Raw genomic sequence first — 7,901 nt, 5'->3', positions numbered from 1 at the left:
AGGATCCCTAGGTGGGACATCATCCTGAGGCATAGGTGGCTCCTTCAGCCTCTGAGGGCTTACTGGCTGGAGCGGAGGACTAGGATTGGGACCCTTTTGAGGTGGCCCGTTTGGTGGCTGATCTGGCTGGGAGGCTGGCACAGCCTGATTCCTAGCCAGTTGGAGGGCTGCTTCAAGGGCGGCCATAGAATCCCTATGTCGACGGTCCATCTCAGCCTGCCGCTCGCTCAGCTCCTGACGCTGGCGCTCTATTTCTCTTTGTTGCGACGCCATTATCTCGGCAGCATTCTCTTGATTGGCCAACTCATCTTGCAACACCCCTAACGTTGCCTTCAAGATTTCAGAATCTAACTCCTCCTCATCAAACTCCAAATGAGGCTTGTCTTCAGCCACATTTGGGGGAGGAGGCTGGGATGATGCAACGACAACATCCTGTCCGGTCTTCTTAGAAGTTTTTGTCATTAAATTCTTTCACAAGTTCTCAATGAAAGCATCAGAATGTTGACCCTCGAATTAGCCAACGACACAGAGTCAAATATACGACAGGAAAGTAGTACGATGCTTGAGAATACAATCTAATGAAAAGTAAAGAACACCAAGAATTATAGTGGTTCGGCCTCAGTGATTGGTAATGACCTACGTCCACTTGATACTATTATTAATATTGAGTTTCAAATGTGTGATCAAAGAACTAGGGTTCCTGAGTTTCACAGACCTTAGAAGGAGAAACAATACAGACGATGGATAATAGCAATACAATTCGGAAAAAGATCCAAAGATCCCCCTTGAGCTATGTCTTGACTATTTATAGGCTAAAAAAGGATTACATGAGTCAATTAATCATATATTTTCTTAATAAACGGATATTCAGGTTATAATGAAGAGATATTCTCGGATATCATTACAACTATACAAATTTATACATAAATAAACGGAGTATACGACTAGGCTGGTCGTATACAAAACTTGAACATCGCATATGGAAATATCTCTGGTCGATAGGCGAGCAGCATCTCTGCCACGTGTCGAAAATTCCTGTCACGTCATCCACATCTGTTTTTTGGATAAACAGACATGTTAAGCAACTAATGTGGTAGCCACCATTAGAGTTGCTCTTAGTACCTATTTGTTAAATGACTGAGTGTACACATGGCGTCATATAATTTATCCACTCTACAATCTTTTTAAAAATTAATTTAAATTGAATTTAAAATAGAGAAAATTATTAAAAATATAAAATCTTAAAAAAATTAAAATTAATTATTTTTTTTTAAAAAAAATCTGATTTTAAACTAAAACAAATCTAAATAGATCATTAAATTTAAATAAAAAAAAATTATTTATAAAAACAAAAATTAAAAATTAAAACATGAACACTCTAACCAGATCTTGATCTATACCTCCTTTCCTCATCTTCTTCTTCGTCACAAGCAGCAGCATGATTCACAGCTTCGGATCTGGGCATGCTTGAAGGCAAATCTCGGCGACGACAGGTTGCAATGGGGAGGCGTGACCTCTACCTTCATCTTCTTTGATAACGAAGCTTGGGGGTTTCACTGTGAAGAACAAGACCTCTACTGTGCAGGATGGTGAGAGATTGGGCAGAGCTTTCAGTTGACTACTGTGCAGAAGTTGGGGTGGGCTATGGTCGGAGCTGCTATAGTGATGAACAGTGTTTGTGGTGGGTTGTATGATTTAATTTTTTGTTTTGATAAATGGATTGATTATGTTTGATTGTGGTGGGCTATGGTCGGAGCTTTCGGATTGATATTGTGGTAATTTTTTTGGAAAAAAAAAAAAAAAAGTTTATATTATAATTTTAATTAAATCAAATTTAGTTTAATTGTTAGTATGATTTAATCAAAAGTTTAAATGTGTTTAGATTATTTTTTTTAATTTCATTGAAATTCATTATTTTTTTGACAAATTAGTTTGAGAATTAAATTATTTATATTTAATTTAAAGATTTTTTAAATGATTAAAATTAATTTTAATAATTTTTTCTATTTTAAATTCAATTTAAATTAATTTTTAAAAAGATTATAGAGTGGGCCAATTATATGGCGCTATGTGTATATCCAGTTAGTATTTAACGGAGGGGTACCAACGGATACTCACAAAACTTGACATTTGATACTTTTGCTACAAAAAAAAGATTGGATTAGGTACTTTTGCCACATTTTTCCCAAGTATTATATTATAGGGGATTCTTAAGTGTTGGCGCTGATCATACTGGTATATTAAAAATCCTAGGTGGCTGATTGTGTGCATGCTATCTGACAATAGTTTAGGAAATTCTAAATAATTTACAGTGTCAAAATCAAAGTTTAAATAGTTGGTTTTCTACACATATAAAAGAAAATAAGGTACGTGTGTAACTGACTGTTTGAACTATGATCTCGGCACCGTAAATTATTCAGAATTTTCTGAAAATTGGCAGGAAGCCTGTGTATAACTATAATGTATTTCATCATGCAAAAAAAATGATTCATAATTTCTCCAAGTGTCGAATAAACAATGCCCCTTCGGTTGGGGTAAAAGTGATGCACATTCCTAAAAAAATTCCTACATATATATTTATTCGATTATACATATATTTCCTTACTATTAATTAAATAAAATATGTTTTCAATATATACCCTCAAATAAATAAATATATATATACTAGGTATAAACAACGTACAATGCACATTTGCTTAGTTTTATTTAGAAAATTTATTAATTTATTTTTATTATGTTTCTTTCGTTGTCATATAAATTTTAAATAAATAAATAATGTGCATTCTTAAGGTTACTACTCATTAATGGTTATAAAGATTCAATGATTCGTGTTTATAGTTGCTAATAATATTTCTAAAAACAAATTTTGACTTTTTCATACTTTTGGAAGAGCTACTTGATAATATGACGGTCATATATTCATTTAATTAGAGAATTAAAAAAAAATCTTATCAAGTTTCATTCTTTATTCATGCTTCATTCCTTTTAGCCACTCCTTGAATATTAAATGTGATATTTTTTCAATATATTATTTTCAAATTAGTGAAAATAATTAATGATAATTATTTTTCCAACTAATATTACTTGTCAAATTAATCTCAATTTGGAAATTGATTGTTTTTATTTTATTTTTATTATTTTCCATCATCTTTATAAAACTATTTTATATCCAACTAATATAACTTGCCTCCACAAAAAAATAAAACAAACTAATTTAACTTGCCTATTTAGTGCCACTTTCGATTTTTTTATATACTATTTTTAAAAAAAAATTATTGATACAATACCAAAAAAAATAAATCAAAATTTAGTAATTAGGTTTATATTTTATTTTTATTTACTTTCACCATCTTTATAACCTTTCTCATTTCATGAGTTTTGGATGTTAGACAATACAAAAGATTTTTTATTTTGAAGAGAAAATTCAACTACGTTCTCCCTTTTATCTATTTATTTTCTTATTATTATTCAAATATTTGAAAGAAAAATATTTATATAGTGTGATTGTAAAGAGTTGTTGATCTTAATTTGTGTATGAAAACAAAAGGCAAATATTGAAAGTCAAAGGGATCCTATCCCAATAGAAGAGTTTGGTAAAATATTTGTATTTATTTTTTAACCCTAATTTTCTAAAATTTTCATTATTTTAAAGCAAGTTAATTTACAAAAATAGTTCATCTCTCATTAGTTGGAATCACACAAATATATATATATATATATATATTGGTAAAAAAAATTCCACTTATTAGTAACTTATTATACCAAGTCATCATTTTTTCATGCAATCTTGATTGTTGGTAACAATTTATGGGTAATAACCATTGATAAATTGTTGCATTCTAGTTTTAAAATTAAATACTTTTTTTTATTTTTCTAATTTTCTTTTAGAAAAAATATCTATGAATTTCAATATAATAAAATATTAAAAAATTATAAATTAAAACTATGAATTTAAAAAAATTATTTAACCAAATTTTAAGTATTTAATTAAAAAAATTTAAAGCCAACAAAAAATTATATATAAATATATATTATTTAATTAATAGTTAGAGCAATTAAAATAAGTAATTTCTCATTAAAAAAACTAAATGACAAAATAAAAATATGTATATTTATGTCTTACTTCACTATTATATATATGTTTGGATAAACAAAATATGTTAAATGACAAAATAAATAATTAATAAAATAAAGAAAAATAAATAAATTTAAGCACATAAATATTTTTCGGTTATAGTTTTGAAAACATAATTAATAGAGTAATTTATATACTTTAATATGAATTTTGAAAATATGTGATGAGAAATTATTATGACTTATTTATTACTTATTATTTTATTTTTCAATTTATTTACCCTATTTAGATAATTTTATTATTTTTTAATATATTTGCCTTATTGAGATAACTTTAAAACTAACGGTGTTATAAAATAAAAATAAAAAAATGTTAAATCTAATTGGAAAACAACAATTTCCGTTAAACTCATATTTATAATATGTGAAGATTATATACATTAGTAAATACGATTTCTTTTATAGAAAATACTATTTTATCATTTTTTATTATTTAAAATTAAGTTGTATATAAGATTTATGTTATTTAAACAAAGTGTAGTTTATTTTTTATTAGATAATTTTTTAATTTAAATACAAATATTTTAATTTTAAATTTCTATGTAAAATATATAATATGTTAACATAGGCAATGAATAAGTTAAAAAAAAAGCAAAATAAAAAAAATTATATGAGAAATTTAGACTAATTAAATTTATTAAAATTTTGGACAACATACAAAGCAAATAATTAAGGCAAATATTTTTTTTGCTAAGGAATTAAGTTAAATATTGAAGATAGTCTTTCTGGATGTGTACATGTGTCTGCCTCTTTATAGTTTATTGTACATCATATATGAAAAATATATAATGTATGGTGCATTGTTATATCCAAATAAGCTGATAATTATATTGTTATACATAATAAAAACAACAACAATAATGATAAAACAAAAATTTTGAGAAAAATTAAGGGTTTATTCATAATTTACATTATCTCTATTTTATTTATTACAATTTTAATAATTATTTATGGGACTAGTTCATCATAGAGCTGTAAATACGGGCTGAACTTTCTAGCACGGCACGAAACCGGCATGAGCCCGAGAGGCACGAGCACGACACGAATTGAAAATTGGCACGACACGATACGACATGGGCCTGAGCACGACACGACAAGCCCGAAGGCACGACACGAAAGCATGACATGATAAAAAGCCCAATATTTTGACATTAATAATGATAATAAATTTTTATTTGTCAATTATCTATAAATTAAAATGATAATAAAAGTCTATTATTTTCCTCAATGTTTATATTTTTATAATTGTTGACGCCGTTTCTCGTCAAACAGTAAAAGAAGAGCACGTAAACAATGAATGAGAATGGCTAAACGAAATAAAACAAATCAAACACGCGATTTTTACGTGGTTCAGCAGTTTAATCTACCTAGTCCACGAGTCTCTGTTATTAATCTTAAGATTATCTCTGAAAATTCCTTAGCATGAATTCTTCAGAGTTTTCTCTCCAGGATCAGAATTTCGGTCATTTACAATGGTGCATGGCTTCTCTATATATAGAGAAGGACGCAGAATACTATCCCACATATTTTGGGTAGTTACTCTTTTGTGAATAAAATAAATGGCATTAAATGCCTATAATCAGATATAAAAGGAAACGTCCCTGAAGACCAGGAAACGCATAACTGACCAAATAATATCCCACGATTCTTGGGGATTTACATTAATAAATGAGGATTACATCTCATATTTATAACACTTGTAAATATTCAAGGTGATTATCGCGTATCTCTAAGGCTTTAGCATCTTAGGTCTCACGTCATTGTTCGAGCTAATGGCATCTCCCGAGATCACGTGTCTTTCGAGATCGTACGTACATCTAGCTCGAGACCCCCGATCCGAAGTCGTCCCCGAAGATGAGTGTGTTCTCGGAGCTACCTTTCGAGATTGAGATCGTTTCGAGCTCATATATTCGAGGTCATATATCGTACTTTGCAGGCTCGATATACAATCCTGGAGCATACTTCAATCCTTACGAGACCATTTGTTGCGAATCCAACTTTCGAGGTCATATTTACCATGACTCGAAATCTGGGTGTAACATCTTGCCCCCTCAAAAGTATTTGTTCGAATCCTAAGAGAAGAAAACTTTTGAACTGCTTTCCTTGAGAACTGTACCGTCACACCTTTGAAAATGGACACGCGTCAGCTGGGTATTGCTCATTTTAGGTACTTGAGTACCTTGGAAACACGCCCACGATCGTCCGTCTGACAACTTTTCAGCGCCTTCTTGTCATTGATCCCCATCCGTTCGATCTAGTGAGGATTTCATTCGACGCTCCTGATTAATTCCTTTTCCCCACCTATATAAACAAGGCCCCACTCTTCATCTTCTTCACTTTCATCCTCATTCGCCATAAGCAAGAAAATAAGAAAAACAAGCCCAGAGACCCCTTTGCAAAGTTCCTGTTCCGTGCATGTTTTCTCGACCAAAGAAACAAAGGAATCCTGGTCTGTTCGAATCAGTGAGTTCTTTCCTGCAACCTCTTCTCCAATCGACAATCTCTCTGCAATCGCCATTACTGTGTAAGTATGCCGTTTTTGTTTTTCGTTTAAAATGTTCTTGCTGTGTGTGCTAGTTTATGTTCTTAGCATGATACGATAGGAGGTTTTGAACCGATAGGTCTTTATGCTTTCTGGATTTTCACTCTGAATGTTCGTCTCTGGTTTATACCCAGTTTTGACGTTTGAATGTGGTTCCCATTTTCTGGGTTTTGAAATTCTTAGGCAGCGTTTCTTGTACATTAAGCTTTCGGATAAAAACATGGGCTTTGACAAATGCACGAAATCCAAAAATGCTTTTCCTGGCTAATCCCCACTCTTCTTTCCCTTGAATTTCGGGATTTTCAAAAAATTATCCACACTCCTTTTCTTTTTCGTGGAATACACGCCCCTGACTCTTCAATAAGGGTCTTAGGATTTAGTCTCGTTCCTAAATCTCCGAGCTCATTCTATCGAGCTCGTGACTCTTGCATGCATGGCCCTCACCATTTTTTCTTTCTTGCTAGATGTTACAGAATCTGGAAAGACGGTGGGGGTCATTGCTGGCAGTCCCTTACGAGCCGAAATCTTCGAGCCCGGAATCGCTCTTCGCCCGGAACCAACGTCGGATAAGAGAATACGAGCTTGCGCGCGAGCAAGAAGACATTCGAGCTCACTATCGCCGCCAGATAGACGAGGTCATTGAAAAGAAGAGAAGAGTTCTTCGGGAGGCTCTCTATCCGGAGCCCAATTCAGGACCTAGGCTCATTCCCCTCGACCCTGCGCTAAAGGTCACTGTTGCATATCATCCAGGGGAACTCCAGTTTTCATTAATGGGGGAAACTTCATCCTCGCAGCCGAGGAAGGAGATGTTCGAGGCCGAGCTCTACTGGAGCATGGTTACCACAACCAGCCAAATAACTAACATCCTGGCTTTCCACGGCCTTAGCCTGTCAGGCTCCTTGAAGTGTCAACCTCCGGTCGACCACGAACGGAGCTGCTTCGCCCCTGGGGGCCGCGACGCCAGTGTGAAATACGCGGCCTGGAGCCAGGAACATATGAGGGCAGGAGCTCTGTTGCCCTTGAAGTCTTTTTTCAAGGACTTCACAGATTTCGTTGGGTTGGCACCGTTCCAACTCAACACTAATTCGTACAGGGTGCTGTCTGACCTGAGGTCCTTGTACCACGAGCTGAGGTGGGAAGGACCTTCACCCCAAGAGATCTTATATCTCTTTTGTTTGAAAAGTAACCCCTCCCGAGCTCGGGGAGGGGATGGTTTTTACTATCT

At 33.0% G+C, this 7,901-nt stretch overlaps 1 long non-coding RNA gene across 1 annotated transcript; it reads right to left on the bottom strand.

Annotated features, from left to right (window-relative positions):
* Nucleotides 1-604: 604 nt before the first annotated feature.
* LOC133815509 (uncharacterized) lies at nt 605-1,789 on the bottom strand. The gene is made up of 2 exons (XR_009884826.1): nt 1,401-1,789; nt 605-1,053 (listed from the first exon to the last, which is right to left on the bottom strand). It is a non-coding gene; the product is annotated as an uncharacterized LOC133815509 (long non-coding RNA).
* Between the last annotated feature and the right edge of the window lie 6,112 nt (nt 1,790-7,901).

Source organism: Humulus lupulus, chromosome 1 (genome assembly GCF_963169125.1).
Source record: "Humulus lupulus chromosome 1, drHumLupu1.1, whole genome shotgun sequence".
Classification (NCBI taxonomy): domain Eukaryota; kingdom Viridiplantae; phylum Streptophyta; class Magnoliopsida; order Rosales; family Cannabaceae; genus Humulus; species Humulus lupulus.
Note: the sequence above shows the minus strand (reverse complement) of the source record. Positions and strands in the feature narration are given on the sequence as shown.